Consider the following 24,934-nt stretch of genomic DNA (forward strand, 5'->3'; position numbering starts at 1 on the left):
GATCATAAAAGGATACTAAAACTAGTGGAAATGAGTGCAATAGAAAGACATGACTGAACATGAGTTTATCTCACAAACATTTATTGGTGAAAAAGCAAGTTGCAGACACTGGATAAAAATATTTTATAAAGCTTGAAAAACATGGAAGAAGAATGTCCTATATTACAGAAATCCATATATGAGTGGGAAAAAGATGAATGGGAATGATAAACATCAGACTTGTTATAGCAATTACCTCTGAGAAATTGAGGGACAGGTGCTCAGTTTTGCAATGAGTCCAATGTATATGGTTACTCATTAGTTGTTTTGCTTCTTTGTGTGTCAAGTATTTAGAAAATCTGGAAAGACCAAATTTGTATTTCTTTACTTATCCATTTACCCATATGCTCATTCATTAAGTATCTGTAGCTTCTACTTTGGGTGTGTACGTGTGTGTGTATGTGTGTACACACACTCATTCACTCAGTCGCGTCCAACTCTTTGGGGCCCCATGAACTATAGCCCCTCCAGGCTTCTCTGTGGGATTTTTCAGGCAAGGATATGGAAATGCATTGCCATTTCCTACTCCAGGGGATCTTCCCAACCCAAGGATCGAACTCACATCTCTTGCATCTCCTCGACTGGCAGGTGGATTCTTTACCACTGCACTATCTAGGAAGTCCTGTTTGGATGAGATCATCATCTAAAAGCTAAGAAAGAAGACAATTATAAGCCATCTCCTTTTCCTCAAAGAGTTTATATTTCAGCTGGGATTATAAATCTATCAGAAACAGGTATTTAATAATATCTAAAGTATCCAATTGTTTTTACAAACAAACTTTAGTTTTTAGAGTATTTTCAGGTTCACAGCATAAGTGAGCAGAAATCACAGGAAGTTCCCATATAGCTTCAACACACACACAAACACACAGCCTACCCCATTACATACATCCACCACCAGGATGGCATATTTGTTATAACTGATGAACCTGCACCGTCATGTCTTTCCCATAAGCCACAGTTTACTTTAGGCTTCACTTAGTATTGTATATTCTATGGGTTTTTACAAACACATAACACTTCTCTGCCATTTTGGTGTTATAGAAAATGTTTTTACTTCTATAAAAATCCTCTGATTCCTATTCATCCTTCCTCTTACCCACAACATCTGACAATCACTGGTATTTTCACTGTCTCCTTAACTTAACCTCTTCTAGAATATCGTGTAGTTGAATTTATACAGTAGAAAGTCTTCAAATTGGGTTGTTTTGCTTAGGAATATGCATTTAATATTCCTTTTCATCTTTGCATAGCTTGACAGCTCATTTCTTTTTAGTGCTGAAAATAAGTCCATTTCTTGGGTGCACTACAGTCTATTTAGCCATCTACCAGTGGAAAGGAATCTCGGTGTATCCAAGTTTTGACCTTTACAAAGCTTCTATAAATATCCATGTTTAGGTTATATGTGGACATCAGTTTTCAGCTCACTTGGATAAATACCAAAAAACATGACTGCTGGATCTTATGGTAAATGTAATTTTAGCTTGGAAGAAATTATGGCAGTTTCTTGCAAAGTGTGTACTACTTTGCATTCCTACCAGCACTGAATGAGATTTGTATTTGTTCTAGATCTTCATCATAATTTGGCTGTCTGCTGTGAGTTTTGCAATTCTATAGGTGGGTAGTGCATTTTATTGTATTTTTATTTGCAGAACTCTAACTGCAAATAAATTGCATATGGTGTTGGGCATTTTTAATCAGTTTATATTCTGTAAGGTGTCGGATCAGGTCTCTTTACCTTTTTAAGTAACTGATTGATATCTGTGTTGAATTAAGAGTGTTTGTGTATTTTAAATAACTGTCTATCATATTTCACAAAGATTTCTCCTAGTGTGTGGTGTATCTTACTCTCTTGGCCATTTCTTTTGTAGAGCAGATTTTAATTTTAATGCATTCCAGCTTGTCATTTTTTTCAAGAATTATGCCATTTTGATTTGTACCTAAAAGTCACTGGCATACTCAGGTGATCTAATTTTTTCTCCTGTGTTCTAGTAGTCTTAAAATTTTGGGTTCTATGTTAGGTCTATGATCAACATTTAGTTAAGTTTTGTGAAAAGTGAAATATGTGTCTATTTTTCTTTTCTTCCTTTTGCAGGCAGGTAGATGTCCACTTCTTCTACCAGTAATTAGCGAACTCTTACCTTTACTCCATTGTATTGACTTTGTTCTTTTTGTCAAAAATGAGTTGGCTACATTTATGTGACATTCTGGGCTCCTTATGCTGTTTAAGTGAACTGTTTGTAATATTTTTTTCTGACATAACAATTACTGACGCTTTATACTAAGTGCTGAGGTTGCATGGTGTCAGTCGTCTTTGTTCTTTTCCATTAATATTGAGTTGGTTATTCTGGATCTTTTGCTTCTCCCTATTAATTTTAGAATAAGATAATGTTCTGGGATTTTGATTTGCATTGCATTGAGTCTATGGGTCATTTTGGAAAGAACTGACATCTTTGCAATATTGAATCTTCCTATTCACTGACGTGGACTATCTCTCCATTTCTACAGAAGGAAATGGCAACCCACTCAAGTAGTCTTGCATGGGAAATCCCACGGACAGAGGAGCCTGGTGGGCTACAGTCCTTGGATCGCAGAAGAGTCAGACACAACTTAGCAACTAAACAACAAACAAAAATCTTTCCATCTGTTTAGTTACTTTCTTCATTTGATTAGTTTTATGGTTTTATTGTATGGTTTTGCTAGTTTTATGCCTACGTCATTGGTGGGGGGCGGGGGGACTGTTAATGTAAAGGGTAATGCATTTTTTAGTTTCAAATTCCAGTTGTCCATTGCTGGTATATAGGAAAGCAATTGATTTTCATATAGTATCCTTATATCTTGTATCCCTGCTTTAATTGTTGCTTAATTTTAGGACTTTTTTGGTCACTCTTTCAGATTTTATATGTAGGCAATCATATCACATGTGATCAGTTTTATTTCTTCTGTATTAATCGCTATACCTTGCATGTCCTTTTCCTATTGCATTAGTTGGGAGTTCCGGATATTCAAAAGTTGTGTGAGGGAACATCTGGCCTTCTTCTTAATCTTAACAGGAATGCTTCTAGTGTCTAACCACTAAATATAGTGCTATATGTAAGTTCTTGGTAGATATTTTTATCATGTTAAAGAATTTTCCCTTTATCCCTAGCTTGCTGAGAGTTTTTCATGAACAGATTAAAAAAAATTGTCAAATGTTTTTTCTGTATCTATTAATATATGATTTTTATCCTTAGCATCTTGATATGTTGTATTATATTGATTTCCAAATGTTGAACCAACATTTCATAACTGAGATATTCACACTTGACATAAAATATAATCCATATACACTGAATTCAATTTGTAATTATTTTATGGAGGGTTTTTTTTTGTCTGTGTTCATGAGAGATACTCATCTATAGTTTTCCAGTGGAGAAATTTCATTTTTGTTTGTTTTTGGTATCAGAGTAATGCTGTCCTTGTAGAAAGAGTTAAATATTTCCTCTGCTTCTATCTACTGAAAGATTATAGTGAAGTCGTATAATTTTCCTTAGAATTCACCAGTAAGTTAATCTGAAATTTTGCTTTCTCTTTTGGAAGATTATTCCACTTTTAATAATCTTGAGGAGTATATTTCTTTTTATTCTTTCAGATTCATTGAGATATAGTCAATACACATGGCTTTAAATTCAAAGTGTACAATTAAATGATTTGACTTGCATCAGGAAATGATTACCATAATGGGTTTAGTGAATATCCATCATCTCAAATAGGTACAACATTAAAGAAACAAAATATTTTTAATTGTGGTGAGAATTCTTAGGATTTATTCTCTTAACAATTTTCATATGCAACATCCAGCAGTGTTATGTTAATCATGTTGTATATTACTACTACTTCTACTTTACTTCTCTTATTTTGATATATTTTATTTTAAGAAATTGGTCCATTTTTATGTAAGTTATCAAATTTTTGGGCATAAGGCTGTTCATAATATTTATTATCTTTTTAATGTCCATGGGATTTAAAAGGATGTTTTTCTTGTTTCTAATATCATTATTTACCCTATTTTATTGGTCTATCTAGGGGTGTATCAATTTAATGATGTTTTCAATGAACTCCCTTTGGATTTCATTGTAGTTTTCCTGAATTTAGTCTTCAATTTCCTTTATTTCTGCTCTAAATTATTTTTCTTTTCCTTGCTTTGAATGTAACTTTCTCCTTCCCTAAGGCAGAAGTTAAGATTATCAAATTTTAGATCATTTTTTTTCCTAACATGCTTTCAACGGCTCCTACAAATTTTGATAAGTTGTACTTTTTTTTTAGTTCAAATTTTTTTTATCTATGTTGTATTATTTACTAGTTTTTTGTTTTATCTCCACATGTAGTGGGATTTTCTATTTATTGTTCTGTTATTGATTTATAGTTTAATTCTACTGTAGTCTGACAGCCAACATTATCTCATTTCTTTTCATTTGTTTAGGTGTGTATAGCCCAGATGGAGTCTATCTGGTGACTTTTCCTTATCTGCTTAAATAATGTGTGTTCTACTTTTTGGAAATAGTTCATAGATGTCAATTATATACATTTGATTTATGATGCTGTCAAGTTCAATTATACCCTATGATTTTGACTGCTATATACATTTCTAGTAGTTAAAAGTCTCCAACTATGATAGAATTGCAGGAAAACAGATTTCCTACCATTAGTTTTTGCTCCATGTTTGAAATTCTCTTGTTAAGGATTGTTATGTATTTTTGGAGATTTAAGAACTTCATCTGCATGTAATGCCCTTGTTTATCCCTGATAAACTTTCCTTTTGTGAAGTTATTGCTGTATCTGAAATTATTGCAAACTACTTGAGCTTTCTTTACTAATGTTAGCATGGCATATTTCCCTATTTTGTTTTTTAACATATGTGTATTTAAATTGTTTCTTATTGACAATATGTAATCGTCTATTTTTTTAAATTCAGTCTAACAATCTGTATTAATTAGAGTATTTATACCACTGCAGTTTAAAGTGACTATTGATCCAGTTGGATTAATATCTACCATATTTGTTACCACTAGCTATACATTGCTTATATTTTTATATTTCACTTTTCCCACTTTTGTTTTTAATTAAGCATCTTATGATTGTTTACTCTCTACTTCAGCATAGCATGCTCAGTCATGTCTGACCCCATGGACTATAGCCTGCCATGCTCTTCTGTCAATGAGATTTCCCAGGCAAGAATACTGGAGTGGGTAGCCATTCCCTTCTCCAGGGAATCTCTCTGACCCAGGGACTGATCCTGTGTCTCCTGTTACTCTATTCAGAGTGTATCACTATACTGTTTTACTACTTTTTTTTTTTTAGTAGTTGCCCTAGCATTTTCTATATTCACTTATAACTAACCCGTTTCCTTTCAAATAATACTATGCCTCTTTACTAGTAGTGTAGATATATTTTATAATACTGAAGTATTCCTAACTTTTCTTTCTTATTCCTTATATCTTTGTTGTTATTCATTTCACTCATACAAAATCATCCATACTTAGGTACACACACATATAACGTACATACTTGAATACATTATTGCTGTTATTTTGAACAAACTCTGCTAAGAATATGAAAAATGAGAGGCTAACCATTATTTTTTACCTTCTTCCTTATTCAGTGCTCTTCCTTTTGTATCTAAGTTTCTGACCTATATGATTTTCCTTCAATCTGAAAAGCTTAATATTTCTATTTGGGAAACTTTACTTGAAATAAATTCTCTCAAATTTTGCCCATCTGAAAATCTTTTATTTTCTTTTTTATTTATGAAGGATAATTTCTCAGGGCACAGAATTCTTTAAATATTAATTGTTTAAATACTAAATGTTAATTCTTTAAATATTTCCCTTCAGTCTACTTGCTTACAGGGTTTCTGAGAAGTCTAATGGAGCTCTTTTCAATTTTGATAGATATTTTTCCTGTATGTTGGATATGCTATGCCCAAATGTTTCTTGTTGTTATTTTTGCCTTTTTCTTGTTTGATGTTCCCTAAGGGTCCTGGACCTGTGGTTTGGTGTCTGACATTAACTTGGAGAAATTCTCAGCCATTATTACTTCAGATATTTGTTTCTTTCTCCTTATGGTATTTCCATTATGTGTTCAGTTCAGTCACTGAGTCGTGTCCGACTCTTTGTGACCCCATGAACTGCAGCATGCCAGGCCTCCCTGTCCATCACCAACTCCTGGAGTCCACCCAAACCCATGTCCATTGTGTCAGTGATGCCATCCAACCATCTCATCCTTTGTTATTATGTGTAACAACTTTTTCCCAGTGTTCTTGGATACTAACTTTTTTCCAGATATTTTAAAAATTGTTTTTCAATTTTTAAAGTTTCCACTGATGTGTTATCAAGCTCAGATTCTTTTCTTAACCATATTCAGTCTACTTTCAGCCTATCAAAAGCATTTTTCACTTCTACTAGTGTTTTTTTTTCCTTTGCCTCATTTTTACTTATTTACTTATTTTGAATTTCATTTTCATCCCTCTACTTCCATCATCTTTCTGTTTTGGCATATTGTCCATTTTGTCCATTATATTACATAGTGTATTAATCATTATTTTTGTTCTTTAAAATCCTGATGTATTCACTCTAATATTCTTGACACATCTGACTTTGGTTCTGATGTGGCTCAGTTTCTTTGGACTATGCTTTCTGACTTTTAGCATTCTTTGTATTTTTTCCCCCAATAGCTAGACATGATGTACTAGACAAAACTATAGTAAATACATTATTTATGTAATGAGTCAACAAAAACAAGTCTGGGATCTGACTGTGGCTCAGATCATGAACTCCTTATTGCCAAATTCAGACTTAAATTGAAGAAAGTGGGGAACACCACTACACCATTCAGGTATGACCTAAATCAAATCCCTTATGATTACATGATTACATGGAGAAGGAAATGGCAACTCACTCCAGTATTGCCTGGAAAACTCCATGGATGGAGAAGCCTGGTGGGCTACAGTCCATGGAGTCGCAAAGAGTCAGACACGACTGAGCAACTTTACTTTATGATTACACAGTGGGAGTGAGAAATAGATTTAAGGGACTAGATCTGATAGACAGAGTGCCTGTGAACTATAGATGGAGGTTTGTGACATTGGACAGGAGACAGGGATCAAAACCATCTCCAAGAAAAAGAAATCAGAAGGCAAAATGAATGTCTGAGGAAGCCTTACAAATAACTGTGAAAAGAAGAGAGGTGAAAAGCAAAGGCGAAAATAAAAGATATAATAACCTGAATATAGAGTTCCAAAAAATAGCAAGGAAAGATAAGAAAGCCTTCTTCAGCAATCAATGCAAAGAAATAGAGGAAAACAATAAAATAGGAAAGACTAGAGATCTCTTCAAGAAAATTAGAGATACTAAGGGGACATTTTATGCAAAGATGGGCTCAATAAAGGACAGAAATGTTATGGACCTAACAGAAGCAGAAAATATTAAGAAGAGGTGGCAAGAATGCACAGAACCACACTATGCATGAAGTGTAGAACTATACATGAAGAAAAAAAGATCTTCATGACCCAGATAATCACAATGGTGTGAACACTCACCTAGAGGCAGACACCCTGGAAGGTGAAGTCAAGTAGGCCTTAGGAAGCATCACTACGAACAAAGCTAGTGGAGATGATGGAATTCCAGTTGAGCTATTTCAAATCCTGAAAGATGATGCTGTGACAGTGCTGCACGCAATATGCCAGCAAATTTGGAAAACTAAACAGCAGCCAAAGGACTGGAAAATGTCAGTTTTCATTCCAATCCCAAAGAAAGGCAATGCCAAAGAATGCTCAAACAATTACACAATTGTACTCATCTCACACAGTAGTAAAGTAATGCTCAAAATTCTGCAAGCCAGGCTTTCCCAATATGTGAACTGTGAAATTCCAGATGTTCAGGCTGGTTTTAGAAAAGGTAGAGGAACCAGAGATCAAATTGCCAACATCCGGTGGATCATTGAAAAAGGAAGAGAGTTCCAGAAAAAAACATCTGTTTCTGCTTTATTGACTATGCCAAAGCCTTTGACTTTGTAGATCACAACAAACTGTTCAAAATTCTGAAAGAGATGGGAATACCAGACCACCTGATCTGCCTCTTGAGAAACCCTGCATGTCAGGAAGCAGCAGTTAGAACTGGACATGGAACAACAGACTAGTTCCAAATAGGAAAAGTGGTACATTAGGCTGTATATTGTCACCCTGCTTATTTAACTTATATGCAGAATACATCATTAGAAATGCTGGGATGGAGGAAGCGGAAGCTGGAATCAAGATTGCCGGGAGAAATATCAATAACCTCAGATATGCAGATGATTTCACCCTTATGGCAGAAAGTGAAGAAGAACTAAAGAGCCACTTGATGAAAGTGAAAGAGGAGAGTGAAAAAACTGGCTTAAAGCTCAACATTCAGAAAACTAAGATCATGGCATCTGGTCCCATCACTTAGTCTCAAATATATGGGGAAACAGTGGAAACAGTTGCTGACTTTATTTTTTTGGTCTCCAAAATCACTGCAGATGATGATTGCAGCCTTGAAAATAAAAGGCATTTACTTACTCCTTGGGAGGAAAGTTATGACCAACCTAGACAGCATATTAATAAGCAGAGACATTACTTTGTCAATACAGTTCCTTTTCCCCACTCAGTCCAGTTGATTTAAAAAACAATGCCAGTATGTTAGGTTTTGGTAACATTTACCTTGACAGCATTCTCTGTTAAGAGCAGACCTGGGGTATTTTAACATGACTATTTTCCTCTTCCCTTGGCTGAAAGCTGGAGAGGAGATTTCTGATTGTCACATGAAGACCTGGTGGAACCCTTGGGGTGAAAACTCATGAAAATATGAGGACCACTCATGACTGTGTCCCCCTGGAATTTGTAATCTTCACATTGAACTTCAGTAATGTATCAGTTACAACTCAGGCTTTCCTGCCTTGTTGCTGTTTCCCACAGAGGTTTCTGCTAGTGGGTTTCTCCTTTGGTAAATGATACTTCTCTGTGTCCCTCCTATCCTTCCCCATTTGGAGGGACAGGGAATGGTTTGTATTGTGATCTCACTCCTCTGATGGATCTTAGATGACTTTTTTGTCCTACTTTCTTTGACCATTTATGTGTTGGGGCAGAGTAACTTCGAAGCTTCTTACCTGACTGAAATCAAAAGTCCTCTCAGCTATTCAATAAAGGTATTAACTTTCTAAAAATCACTAAGCAATAGCATACAAATAACCAGTATCCTAGAAACATTGCAAAAAAATGGGGGAGATATAAGGAGTAAGGGATTTCCTGGTGGCTTGGACAATAAAGAATCCACCTATAATGCAGAAGACCTGGGTTCCATCCCTGCATTGGGAAGATCCCCTGGGGAAGGGCCTGGCAACCCAACCCAGTACTCCTGCCTAGAGAATCCCCATGGACAGAGGAGCCTGGTGGACTATAGTCCATGGGGTTGCCAAAAGTTGGATAGGACTGAGTGAGCAAGCACTGCACAGGACATAAGGAGTAAAGCAAAACCAACATTATAAGCATAACTATCTTTACTTAGACACTTTGCTTTTTTCTCCAGGCTATGGTAAAATTCATTAAATTAACAAGTACTCCTACTCAATTCTAGATTATTTTAAAAATTCCCTATAATCACTAAAATTCTACAAAGAGTAAAATTTGTTATGTTGACTGCCTTTTTATTATGTCTTATTCAACACAGTATATTTTCAGATAAGTAAATTAAAGCATGGAGGTATTACAATTTGCCTAAAGTCCCTAGTGGCCAATTTCAAGTCTGAGTTTAAGCCATGGAGCCAGATACTTGGCCTCCAGCCTAATCATTTTACGTTTTTGGAGCTAGCCTAGCTTATTAGTTTATGTACCAGTCCAATAATGTGATAATGGAGGAATGAGGAAGTCCCCCAGGATATAGATTCCTGGGTTCACTGTACATTTAATTTCTGTCAAGAGCTATCCTTCACAATTTCATAAAATGTTATACCTCAAGAAACCCTGGAAAAGTTCTCTTCATCTATTCTGAAATTTCTTTATATATCCCTAGGCAATTCTCTGAGGTGTTTGTCAACTACTGTTACTCAAATAAGATTTCATGAATAGATGTATCCAGGATATACTAGGTTAATTGAAATGAATCAGGTTTCCATTCTGCAGGATTTTCAGTCTTTCAAATGCTAACGTGATAGCACATCTGAGAGAAGATGGAGTTTGCAGCACTTCCTGAACATTTTCATCCATAGAACCATATAGGCCACACTGTTTTGTGTTATTGCAAATAAATAGTCCTATTTTGGGAAGTACAGGTTTAATGTAAACAAAAGTTTTACTGAAGAGACATCTAGGGCAAAGAGGTGCAAGGATTTATTGTCAGTCATACAGTTGATGAGTGGGTGATGGAAGGAACTAAATAGAGGAAGAAGCTCAGGGCGATCATGGACCAAAAATTTTACTCAAAGAGCTACAAAGTGTTGCAATACTTCACAGCTTGCCTAATGATAACAAAACTACACTTGATGGCAAAACAAACTAGGAAGTGATGTGCATAAATTATGTTGCATAATTTTAAAAGTTGTTCCTCATAATATTACAGACCATATGGAAAGCTCACACATTGTTTTTGGCAAAAATGATAACTCTTGTGTTAAATTTCTATTTGACAATGGAATACAAAAGAGATTTACTTAGATAGTTATTCCCATATTGTTGTTCAGTCACTCAGTTGTGTCCAACTCTTTGTGACCCCATGGACCACAGCACACCAGGCTTTCCTGTCCTTCACCATCTCCTGAAGCTTGCTCAAACTCATGTCTACTGAGTCGGTGATCCTTCTGACTATCTTGTCCTCTGTCATCCCCTTCTCTTCCCATAGAAATATTTTAATTTAACATGTGTTAAATTATACTATAGGTCCAGATTATTAAAGAAGTTCAAGCTGCTCTACCCAAACTTGGCATTTTCTATGAGGGCACTAAACAGAGACCCATCTGAGTTAAACAGCAAGGTCTCACAATTTTGAGTGGATATGTTTCTGTGTGTATGTGGCAGAGCTGGGACAGGCACCTAGTTCTCTTCATTCCTGCAGCACAATACTTTCAATCCTGTTGTTGACATTGACATTACCATGTTGACACTGACATTACGATGTCAACTTTTTGGCAATGACAGCACTATATTTGTAGTTCAACTTTATTTTTATAGGAAAGAGGGATGATCCTAGAATACAAAACACACAAACACACAATACATTGTTCCCTGTTCTGCTGTCGCAGGCTGTATCTATTACATGCTTAAAGTCCCTTAAATTCAGCTTGTTTAAGACAACTATATCACCAGTAACTGCTTCTACTTGTCATGGGCCAGTATTGAACAAAACCATTTGTTATGGATGTGTCATTAGCGTGCTCAACACTCCTGGGGAACAGGATTGACCCTGAAGCAGAATAAACATAGTCTGTGCCTGCAAGGACAACACTCCTAACAAAATCAGTGTAAGACCAGATGTAGATCTGAACCAATAAAAACTCAGGGAAAGAATACTCCCTGTGTATTAGAATCTGACTTCCTGTGTAATAAATGATCTTGTAAAATTTTATAACATTTGAGTTTATCCTAGGAGGCTTTTTCTTATTTCTCAGATTGAAATCAGACTAAGCAAAGAAGGTAGATAGGCAAATAAAGGAGAATATAATTGCCTGATTAAATTTCATCCTATTTTAGCTGAAAATAGTTTCATAAGAAAAAATTAAATTAAAAACCCTTCAATTAAAATATACTTTGTTAGCTTTAGTGTTTTATTTCTAAATTTATCCAATTCTAGAATGTGTGCTTTCATTTTCAATTCTAGCTTCCCAAGAACTGATAATTTGTCTTGAATTTCTTCCATCCAGTACCTATGTATCTAATACACCCTGAACATCAGAAACCACTGCAAGGGATAAGGTTAAGATTAAGATAAGGTAAGGTTAAGATAACTTGCAAGATGGTAACTTATCAGTAAAAACCAGTTCACATTAAGGGAATGGAACTTGGAGAAACCTTTAAAACCACTTAATCAGTAGATCCCTTTACAAAGTTTCTGTGTGCAGAAAGACATTCAAAGCATAGGAAAAAAACAGAAAATAGGTATATTTGCAGCTCTCTCAGCTTCAGGGTTTAGACTTTTGTTCAGAACTAGCTTCAGTCTTATTTTAATTGAAAGTTTTTAACATGATCTATGAAGCAGTACGATTCCAGCAGGTATAATTCATTGAGGGAAACAGTTTCCTGCAATAATATGTGATTTATCCACTAACATCTCTGTGCTACACAGAGGAAATTATTCATGGGGTTGTCATTAGTTTAAAAGCTGCTGCAGTTTGGTCACTATAATTTTAAGCCCTTTAAGATCATTAGTTGGAAAAACATATTTGAATAGGTATATAATTGTTTCTAAAGTAACAGCCTCTTCATTTTTTTGTTCTTTATTATGATTTTTTTAAAAAAAATATTTAATTGGAGTATAGTTGATTTATAACGTTGTATTAGTTTCAGGTACACAGCAAAGTGAATAAGGTACACACACACACATACACACACATACACACACATATATGTATCCCTCTGTTTTAGATTATTTTCCATAAAGGCCATTATACAGTATTGGATTCCCTGCTGTTATACAGTAGATCCTTATTAGTTATCTATTTTGTATATACTAGTGTGTATATGTCAATCCCTGTCTCCCAGTTTATCCCTCCTCTCCTTACCCCTGGTGAACTTAAGTTTGTTTTCTATAAATACATCTGTAACTATTTCTGTTTTTTAGGTAAGTTCATTTGTATATTTTAAGATTCCAGATATAAGCAATATCATGATAATTGTCTTTCTCTGTCTGACTTACTTTACTTAGTATGACTATCTCTGAGTCCATTAATGTTTCTGCAAATGACATTATCTCATTTTTTTATGGCTTATATTCCATTGTATATATGCACTATGTCTTCTTCATCCATTCCAATGTTGGTGGACATTTTTGTTGCTTCCATGTCCTGGCTATTATAGAAACTGCTTCAAGGAACATTGTGGTGAATATATCTATTTGAATTATGGCTTTTTACAGCTATATGCCCAGGAGTTGGATTTTTGGATCTTAAGGCAACTCTATCTTTAGTTTTTAAAGTTACCTTCGTACTGTTCTCCAAAGTGGTTGTACCAGTTTGGAACCCTGCCTTTTCATTTGTAACTAGTTACACTAAAACAGAATCAGCCTTCTCCTACAGATGTGACAAACACACACCTTCCAATTCCTTCATTAGAAGAAAGAACATTTCAGACCCAGTTTTGCCTGGCCCTGAATATGAGAAAGAGATCTTAATTTCTCTCTTAAATGCTTATCTAATTGATTATCTAAAAGTGCCAGTTGAGTCTCTGAGATTCCGATTGTTTTGAGGTTATTTCTCCAAATTTTATATGAAATGATTTTATCCTAAATAATTCTTGCTAAAATTTAAGCATACGGTGTTTGTATTCAAGGAAACTTCCTAAAACATATGCAAATATACACACACATATGTATAAAATAGAAAAAAGAAAATCAGAAGGGGAACACTCAGAACACTTGAAATTTACAATAGAATATATTGTATCTTTCTTAGAGCAAATATTAAATGTTCAAAACTTTATGAAAAAAGTTGGAGATAAAAGTAGCTCTTGAAAGAGAATTACAAATAGCAGTGTAGGTCAGGAAAATCAAAATAATCTGCTTTAGATTTAAAAAGCAAAAGAATAAGATGAGTTTGTTTACCTATATGGGTAACTTGTGTATATTCCTGTTTCATAAGGTTATGGGTTCATATACACTGCAGACTAAGAGGTCAGTCATGCTGTGTTCCAATATAAGTTTCCACCTGGAAATTTTCTCGACTCATCTTTCTGAGATATGCCTAAGTCAAGAATTGAGTATCATGCTTTCCCCATTTGCCAGCCTCATTATTCTGGAGTGGGTAGGCAAAGCAAAGTGAAAAGTGGTATATTGTTACTTTAGGGGAAATACATATTTTAAAGGCTCTCAAATTTTTTAGTATGTCTACTAAGCCTTGACTGGGTTTTTCAACATTTTTCCAGATGTGTGAGAAACTTTTTCTCTTGTAGTTTTGCAGCACTTAGGTACAGGTATTGCTATAGCCACTATCATTACTTGGCAAACTCTGTTTACTGAAAAACAACTCTACAATTAGGACTGTGCCAGGAAACTTACAAGTATCTCACATAGGTGCCCATGTTTCTTGGAGTAGTCATTGCTTAATATACTAGCTTAGGGTCTTTGAGAAATTCTTTTACTTTCTGAATCTTTCTCTCTCTCTCTCTCTCTCTCTTTTTTTCATGTGTAAAGTGAGTCTTCTAGTGTCATTGACCTATAGGCTTTTTTAGTATTCAAGTGCACAACACATTGCCTGAAACACATGGTATCTGATAAGGCTTTAATATCTAGAATATTTTTCAACAACCAAAAAACAACCTAATTCAAAATAGAGAAAGGGCGCAAAAAGGCTTCCCTACAAAGAAGATGTGCAAGTTGCCACTAAGCACATAAAAAGATGTTCATCACTAATCATTAGAGAAATGAAAATAAAAAACTACAATGATATGCCACTTGATTTCAACTAACATACTCACATGCATCTGATTAAAAAATAAAAGATCGTTTAAAACTCTAAAAAAACCTAAAATAAAAATTAAAAACTAAAATCATGGCATCTGATCCCATTATTTCATGGTAAATGAATGGGAAAAAGTGGAAACAGTGGCAGATTTTATTTTCTTGGGCTCCAAAAACACTGTGGACAATGATTGCAGCCATGAAATTAAAAGATGCTTACCTGTTGGAAGAAAAGCTTTGACACACTTAGACAGGATGTTGAAAAGCAGAGAAATCACTTTGTCAGATGAAGATCCTTTTAGTCAAAGCTATAGTTTCTCCAGTAGAGTCGGACCATAAAAAAAGCCAAGTGCCAAAGAACTGATGCTTTCAAATTCTGGTGCTGGAGAAGACTCTCAAGAGTCCCTTGGACTGCAAGGTGATCAAATCAGTCAAGCCTAAAGGAAATCCACCCTGAATATTCATTGGAAGGACTCATGCTGAAGCTCCAATACTTTGGCCACCTCATGCAAAGAGCCAACTCATTGAAAAAGACTATGATATTGGGAAAGGTTGAGGGCAGGAGGAGTAGGAGCGTAAGAGGATGAGATGATTTGATGGCATCACCAACTCAATGGACATAAGTTTGAGCAAACTCAGAGAGATAGTGAATAGTGAAGGACAAGGAAGCTTGGTGTGCTGCAGCGCATGGGGTTACAAAGAGTCGGACATGACTTAGCAACTGAAAAACAATCCAAAACAAACAACAAAACAAATATTGACAAGTATGTGGAGAAACTTGAACCCTTCTGTTCTGTTGGTGGGAATATAAAATGATGTAACTCCTATGCAAATCAAAACGGTGGTTACAAAATGTTAAAAATAGAATTATCATATTATCCAGCACCTGCATTTCCATACAGTGTCATTTGCAATAGCTAAAATGTGAGTGACTGAAGTTCTGTGAATCCATGAATTAATAATCAAAATGTGGTACATATGCACATTATTCAGTCTTAAGGAAACTCTAACTTGCTACACTACATGTGATGCTTGGGGGTGTTTAAGTGAGATGAACCAGTCACAAAAGACTAATGTCGTATGACTTCAGATGTATAAGGTACTCAGAGTAGTCACAACCATAGTGACAGAAAGTAGAATAGTATTTGCCAGGGGCTGGATGAAAGAGGGAACAAATAGTTACTGTCTAAAGGGTATACAGTTCCAGTTGTGCAAGGTGAAGAGTTTTGAGGATGGAAGGTAGTGGTAGTTGCACAAGAATATTAATGGACTTAATACCACTGAACTGAATACTTAAAACTGATCAAAATGGTACATTTTGTGTATTTTCCTACAATAAAAATTGAAAGAAAAAATAATATCTGATTCTGGCTTTAGAACTTTGCTAATTCTACTACATACAGCACTTTGTACACTTTGAAGGCTGCCTTGTGCACCTACCTCTACCAATTTTAAGCATTTGAGGAAAGACTTTTGCTCATCTTGTATCATTTTTAAGTTAATAACTTGTTAATTCAACAGTAACATTAAATTCCTTCTGATATGCTTGACACTATGATAAGCCTAATTTATCTTCCTAAATATTCATAACACATTCTTTAGATTTTAAAACTTATAATGATTCCATTCATTTTGCTTTATTTAAGAAAGTGTTTTGCATTATTTTGGTTTTACCTTTTGGTAGTTGCTTCTGTGTAACTCATCTGTTCAAGGACAACACTATCAGTGTGTTACCTGTCTTTGATAGATTCTTTCTGTGCCTTCATTTTTGTCTTTTTTTTTTCTTGTTCTGAAGAAACTTTAAAAAATATATCTAGTTCTTATTTTTATTTTTCTGCAATTCAAATGCTGTTCTTGAAAGCCTCCAATGTGAATTGTTTTGTTTCCTAGTTATCTTTTGTTACTTCACTTACATGCTTTTATTTCTCATTTATCCTTTTACCCTGTTGTTTCTCTTTTTCTCCTTATGGATTTATATTTCAGCCATGTATTCATTAATTCCTGAAATTCCTTTGGGTTGATATTAATTTAGTCATCTTTCCAATACCGTTATTTCCCATGATCTGCATTTTCACTCATTGAACCTAAGTTATTTGTATTTTCTTTAGTACAAGTGGGAACTTTTATAAAATGGCACATAAATGGTGTTTCTTGCTCCATATCTGTTGCTATAATGATCAAATTCCTTAATAGGAGTTTAAGGGATGATTCAATTTTTTTTCCTGATGCCTACTTTACAAGCAATAAAACTAAGGCAATACGAAACTTCCGTAACGAAACACAGCTAGTAAATATTAAGCAGAATTAGGCAGTTAGCTTTTACCAGGCATTGCTTTTAGAATTCATGGCATGTAACCCTGTCAAATACTTTTCTTTTACTATTTATTTACAAATACTATGAACAGAGAAATGCATATACAGCATATGTTTACCACTTAATGAATATTTATAGAAGGAACACACTCACATAACCAGCCCCTAGAATATGACCAGCTAACTAGAAGCTTGCTCTTTCTTTTTCCTCTTCCAGTCTTCTACCAGACTTTGTGATTTATTAGGGTCCTACTTTTAACAGTAAAGAATAATTTGTTTATTTTTATAACATAAAAATGGAAAATACAGTATCTACTTTGCCTTATTTCTTTCTTTCTTTTTTTTTTTAGTTTTTTTATTTTTTAAATTTTAAAATCTTTAATTCTTACATGCATTCCCAAACATGAACCCCCCTCCCAGCTCCCTCCCCATAACATCTTTCTGGGTCATCCCCATGCACCAGCCCCAAGCATGCTGCATCCTGCGTCAGACATAGACTGGCGATTCAATTCACATGATAGTATACATGTTAGACTGTCATTCTCCCAAATCATCCCACCCTCTCCCTCTCCCTCTGAGTCCAAAAGTCCATTATACACATCTGTGTCTCTTTCCCTGTCTTGCATACAGGGTCGTCATTGCCATCTTCCTAAATTCCATATATATGTGTTAGTATACTGTATTGGTGTTTTTCTTTCTGGCTTACTTCACTCTGTATAATCGGCTCCAGTTTCATCCATCTCATCAGAACTGATTCAAATGAATTCTTTTTAACAGCTGAGTAATACTCCATTGTGTATATGTACCACAGCTTTCTTATCCATTCATCTGCTGATGGACATCTAGGTTGTTTCATGTCCTGGCTATTATAAACAGTGCTGCGATGAACATTGGGGTACATGTGTCTCTTTCAATTCTGGTTTCCTCGGTGTGTATGCCCAGCAGTGGGATTGCTGGGTCATAAGGTAGTTCTATTTGCAATTTTTTAAGGAATCTCCACACTGTTCTCCATAGTGGCTGTACTAGTTTGCATTCCCACCAACAGTGTAGGAGGGTTCCCTTTTCTCCACACCCTCTCCAGCATTTATTGCTTGCAGATTTTTGGATCGCAGCCATTCTGACTGGTGTGAAGTGGTACCTCATTGTGGTTTTGATTTGCATTTCTCTAATAATGAGTGATGTTGAGCATCTTTTCATGTGTTTGTTAGCCATCCGTATGTCTTCTTTGGAGAAATGTCTATTTAGTTCTTTGGCCCATTTTTTGATTGGGTCGTTTATTTTTCTGGAATTGAGTTGCATAAGTTGCTTGTATATTTTTGAGATTAGTTGTTTGTCAGTTGCTTCATTTGCTATTATTTTCTTCCATTCAGAAGGCTGTCTTTTCACCTTGCTTATATTTTCCTTTGTTGTGCAGAAGCTTTTAATTTTAATTAGATCCCATTTGTTTATTTTTGCTTTTATTTCCAGAATTCTGGGAGGTGGATCATAGAGGATCCTGCTGTGATTTATGTCTGAGAGTGTTTTGCCTATGTTCTCCTCTAGGAGTTTTATAGTTTCTGATCTTACATTTAGATCTTTAATCCATTTTGAGTTTATTTTTGTGTACGGTGTTAGAAAGTTATCTAGTTTCATTCTTTTACAAGTGGTTGACCAGTTTTCCCAGCACCACTTGTTAAAGAGGTTGTCTTTACTCCATTGTATATTCTTGCCTCCTTTGTCAAAGATAAGGTGTCCATATGTGTGTGGATTTATCTCTGGGCTTTCTATTTTGTTCCATTGATCTATATGTCTGTCTTTGTGCCAGTACCATACTGTCTTGATGACTGTGGCTTTGTAGTAGAGCCTGAACTCAGGCAAGTTGATTCCTCCAGTTCCATTCTTCTTTCTCAAGATTGCTTTGGCTATTCGAGGTTTTTTGTATTTCCATACAAATCTTGAAATGATTTGTTCTAGTTCTGTGAAAAATGTGGCTGGTAGCTTGATAGGGATTGCATTGAATTTGTAAATTGCTTTGGGTAGTATACTCATTTTCACTATATTGATTCTTCCAATCCATGAACATGGTATATTTCTCCATCTATTAGTGTCCTCTTTGATTTCTTTCATCAGTGTTTTCTAGTTTTCTATATATAGGTCTTTAGTTTCTTTGGGTAGATATATTCCTAAGTATTTTATTCTTTTCGTTGCAATGGTGAATGGAATTGTTGCCTTAATTTCTTTTTCTACTTTCTCATTATTCGTGTATAGGAATGCAAGGGATTTCTGTGTGTTGATTTTATATCCTGCAACTTTACTATATTCATTGATTAGCTCTAGTAATTTTCTGGTGGAGTCTTTAGGGTTTTCCATGTAGAGGATCATGTCATCTGCAAACAGTGAGAGTTTTACTTCTTCTTTTCCAATTTGGATTCCTTTTATTTCTTTTTCTGCTCTGATTGCTGTGGCCAAAACTTCCAGAACTATGTTGAATAGTAGCGGTGAAAGTGGACACCCTTGTCTTGTTCCTGACTTTAGGGGAAATGCTTTCAATTTTTCACCATTGAGGATAATGTTTGCTGTGGGTTTGTCATAGATAGCTTTTATTATGTTGAGGTATGTTCCTTCTATTCCTGCTTTCTGGAGAGTTTTTATCATAAATGGATGTTGAATTTTGTCAAAGGCCTTCTCTGCATCTATTGAGATAATCATATGGTTTTTATTTTTCAATTTGTTAATGTGGTGAATTACATTGATTGATTTGCGGATATTGAAGAATCCTTGCATCCCTGGGATAAAGCCCACTTGGTCATGGTGTATGATCTTTTTAATGTGTTGTTGGATTCTGATTGCTAGAATTTTGTTGAGGATTTTTGCATCTATGTTCATCAGAGATATTGGCCTGTAGTTTTCTTTTTTTGTGACATCTTTGTCAGGTTTTGGTATTAGGGTGATGGTGGCCTCATAGAACGAGTTTGGAAGTTTACCTTCCTCTGCAATTTTCTGGAAGAGTTTGAGGAGGATAGGTGTTAGCTCTTCTCGAAATTTTTGGTAGAATTCAGCTGTGAAGCCATCTGGACCTGGGCTTTTGTTTGCTGGAAGATTTCTGATTACAGTATCAATTTCCGTGCTTGTGATGGGTCTGTTAAGATTTTCTATTTCTTCCTGGTTCAGTTTTGGAAAATTGTACTTTTCTAAGAATTTGTCCATTTCTTCCACGTTGTCCATTTTATTGGCATACAACTGCTGATAGTAGTCTCTTATGATCCTTTGTATTTCTGTGTTGTCTGTTGTGATCTCTCCATTTTCATTTCTAATTTTATTGATTTGATTTTTCTCTCTTTGTTTCTTGATGAGTCTGGCTAATGGTTTGTCAATTTTATTTATCCTTTCAAAGAACCAGCTTTTGGCTTTGTTGATTTTTGCTATGGTCTCTTTTGTTTCTTTTGCATTTATTTCTGCCCTAATTTTTAAGATTTCTTTCCTTCTACTAACTCTGGGGTTCTCCAACTCTTCCTTTTCTAGTTGCTTTAGTTGTAGAGTTAGGTTATTTATTTGACTTTTTCTTGTTTCTTGAGGTATGCCTGTATTGCTATGAACTTTCCTCTTAGCACTGCTTTTATAGTGTCCCACAGGTTTTGGGTTGTTGTGTTTTCATTTTCATTCGTTTCTATGCATATTTTGATTTCTTTTTTGATTTCTTCTGTGATTTGTTGGTTATTCAGAAGTGTGTTGTTCAACCTCCATATGTTGAAATTTTTAATAGTTTTTCTCCTGTAATTGAGATCTAATCTTAATGCATTATGGTCAGAAAAGATGCTTGGAATGATTTCAATTTTTTTGAATTTATCAAGTTTAGATTTATGGCCCAGGATGTGATCTATCCTGGAGAAGGTTCCATGAGCACTTGAAAAAAAGGTGAAATTCATTGTTTTGGGGTGAAATGTCCTATAGATATCAATTAGGTCTAACTGATCTAATGTATCATTTAAAGTTTGTGTTTCTTTGTTAATTTTCTGTTTAGTTGATCTGTCCATAGGTGTGAGTGGGGTATTATAGTCTCCCACTATTATTGTGTTATTGTTGATTTCCCCTTTCATACTTGTTAGCTTTTGTCTTACATATTGTGGTGCTCCTATATTGGGTGCATATATATTTATAATTGTTATATTTTCTTCTTGGATTGTTCCTTTGATCATTATGTAGTGGCCTTCTTTGTCTCTTTTCACAGCCTTTGTTTTAAAGTCTATTTTATCGGATATGAGTATTGCCACTCCTGCTTTCTTTTGGTCTCTATTTGCCTGGTATATCTTTTTCCAGCCCTTCACTTTCAGTCTGTATGTGTCCCTTGTTTTGAGGTGGGTCTCTTGTAAGCAGCATATAGAGGGGTCTTGTTTTTGTATCCATTCAGCCAGTCTTTGCCTTTTGGTTGGGGCGTTCAACCCATTTACGTTTAAGGTAATTATTGATAAGTATGATCCCGTTGCCATTTACTTTATTGTTTTGGGTTCGGGTTTATACTGCCTTATTTCTTTCTTTAGTCAGTTCAGTTCAGTCACTCAGTCATGTCCAACTCTTCAGCCCCGTGGACTGCAGCATGCCAGGCTTCCCTGTCCATCACAAACTCCTGAAGACTGCTCAAACTCATGTCCATTGAGTCAGTGATACCACCCAACAATCTCATCCTTGTCATCCCCTTCTCTTTCTGCCCTCAATCGTTCCCAGCATCAGGGTCTTTTCCAATGAGTCAATTCTATGCATCAGGTGGCCAAAGGATTGGAGCTTCAGCTTGAGTCCTTCCAGTGAATATTCAAGACTGATTTCCCAGGATTGACTGGTTGGATCTCCTTGCACTCCAAGGGACTCTTGAGAATCTTCTCCAAAACCACAGTTCAAAAGCATCAACTCTTTGGTGCTCAGCTTTCTTTATAGTCCAACTCTCACAGCCATACATGACTGCTGGGAAAACCGTAGCTTTGACTAGATGGACCTTTGTCTGCAAAGTAATATTTCTGCTTTTTAACATGCTGTCTAGGTTTGACACAGCTTTTCATCTAAGGAGCAAGTGTCTTTTAATTTCATGGATGTAGTCACCATCTGCAGTGATTTTAGAGTCCAAGAAAATAAACTCTGTCACTGTTTCTATTGTTTCCCCATCTATTTGCCATGAAGTGATGGAACTGGAGGCCATGATCTTAGTTTCCTAAATGTTGAGATTTAAGCCAAATCTCGCTCTTTTCACTCTCCTCTTTCACTTTCATCAAGAGGCTCTTCAGTTCTTCGCTTTCTGCCATACGGGTGGTGTCATCTCCATATGTGAGGTTATTGATATTTCTCCAGCAATCTTGATTCTAGCTTGTGCTTCATCCAGCCCAGCATTTTGCATGATGAACCCTGCATATAAGTTAAATGAGCAAGTGAGAATATATAGCCTTGATGTACTCCTTTTCCAATTTGGAACCAGCTCATTGTTCCATGTCCAGTTCTAACTGTTGCTTCTTGAACTGCATACAGATTTTCAGGAGGCAGGTAAGTTGGTGTGATATTCCCATCCGTTTAAGAATTTTCCGGTTTGTTGTGATGCACACAGTCAAAGGCTTTGGCATAGTCAATAAAACAGAAGTAGATATGTTTCTGGCATACGGTCCCTGGAATTCTCCAGGCCAGAATACTGGAATGGGTAGTCTTTCCCTTCTCCAGGAGATCTTCCTAACCCAAGGCTGAACCCAGGTCTCCTGCATTGAAGGTGCATTCTTTACCAGCTGAGCCAGAAGGGAAGCCCATTTCTTTCTTAAAAGATATTCATCATATCCATCTAGTAATTTTTGTTGCTATGCAATATTGCCATTGTGAGAATATTCTTTATTTTTTTTACATTCTAATGTTGACATGAATAGTTGGGTTTTTCCTATAACAAATATTGCTTTATTCCTATATTTTCATTTTGCTTAACATTTCCAGTAAGTATAATGATAGGCTTCCTCAGTCATACCATGTGTTTTATTAGATTACCCTGAATAGTGTAATGGATGTGCAAATTAACTCACCAACAGTGTGCTAAAACTCTGTTTTATTGATAGCTTGAATGATATTTCACAGCCAGTAGCTGGCGCTTATCTTTTAATTTAAGCCATTCATATTTTGTTTTACTATGATGTCTAAAGATGAATATATTCATAAATTTATTGCCTGTTTTGGTATGATTTTTTTTTATAAAGAGATGAGCTTTTTTCCCACTTTTTTCTGTTGGGTTCTGTGACTTTTTCTTAGTAATTTGTAGGTGTTCTTCACAATTGTAAACTGCAATGTCTTCGTCATGTATACTGTTGCCAGTATGTTCTGCCAGTAATGTACCTTCTACTCTTATATTAATGTCCTGTAGGGAACATACATTTTTGTTTTAGTATATTTTGGTATGTTTTCCTTCTTGTTATAGTTTTTGTGTTCTGTTAAAGGGCTTTACTCCCTCTACAGTAAAATGATGTCCTCTATTTTTTGTGTTCAAAAAAGATTTTTTACCACTTCTTATATTTATATCTGACATCAATTTGGAACTTATTTTTAAGAAATGAAATTAAAGCCTCTCTATATTTTCTAATCTGAATTACCTAGATGAGATGACCATTTCCCCCCACTTTACTGCAGTTCACTTTGTCAGTGTGAGAAGTCTAGCATAATTTTTGTTATTTATGTGTATACTAATTCTAGATGTTTGATTTTTGAATGTTTATTTTTTTTACAATTTAATGCTGTTGTAAATGGTCACTTACAATTTATTTGTGTGTGTATGTAGAATAAAGTTTTGGAGTATTTAATCATGTATTCTGTGACTTTGCTACATAGACCAATTAATATTAATGTTTTGCCTGATATCATTTTGATTTTCTAGATAAGCAGACTTGTCTTCTATAAAGTATAATTTTATTATTTTAAAAGCCATAGGGTGTTTTTTCATTGTTTTATTTCATTTGCTAGTACTCCTAGCATAATATGAATTAGAAGTTGTAATTTTTAAACTTAAAAGCACACAGCAAGAGAGGAGTGGGCTTAGTTTTATTCAGTGTCTTACTGAGGACTGTAGCCTGGGAGACAGCTATTCAGTAACTCTGAGTATATTGCTCTGAAGAGGTAGGGGAAGAGCCAGTAGATACATTAATTTGGGGGCTAGGGAATGCATGTAGTCAAGCATACATCTTCTAAAATATTACTGCTAATCATGAAGAACAGATATCTTAAGTTAATGATTTTAGTCTTTTTCTGTGTATGGGAAGATGCAACAATCTGGGGTCACATAGAAATGCTTCCTGAGATGTACATTTTAAGTATCTAGAGGTCTGTTTATCCAAAGCACACAATGTTTCATCCTGTTTTTTCATCCTGAATTCCAATCAGGGCATACTGTGGGTGGATTACTGTAGTTGGTTTCTACTAAACTGTTTTATAACTGGATTATGAGTGACAGTCTTTGTTCTTTTTTAAATTCACATGTAATAGAGATTATTTTCTGTTGCCTACTCTCAAGGGGGAAGCTTTTCAGTATTTAAGTATTGTGGATTATCAGAGATTCCCTGTCAAGTGTTGGCGTTCATGTCTGGTTCTGTGTGAGAGGGTAGCAATCTTCTTCCTTCCTATCACTCAGTGTTTTTTTTTTTTTTTTAATTAATCTGTCTCATGTTTTCACTAACCGTTCTGTGGCTGTGTCATTAACATTGTCATCACTGTTACACTGGTGATTCTTTTTTTCTGTAATGATGTCACCAATCAGATTCCATGGAGAGATTCTGAGGGAGGGTATTTCCTTCAAGATGATATACAAAAGTACAGAGACTTCATGGTTGAGTTCAAAATTTGTTTCTAGACGAATTGATGGCCAAGACACATCATATACTCCTTATGTATTGCTCTCCCCATATCCACTAGAATAATATGGTATCCTCAAACACTTCCTA

This window comes from Ovis canadensis, chromosome 22 (assembly GCF_042477335.2).
Source record: "Ovis canadensis isolate MfBH-ARS-UI-01 breed Bighorn chromosome 22, ARS-UI_OviCan_v2, whole genome shotgun sequence".
In the NCBI taxonomy this organism is placed as follows: Eukaryota; Metazoa; Chordata; class Mammalia; order Artiodactyla; family Bovidae; genus Ovis; species Ovis canadensis.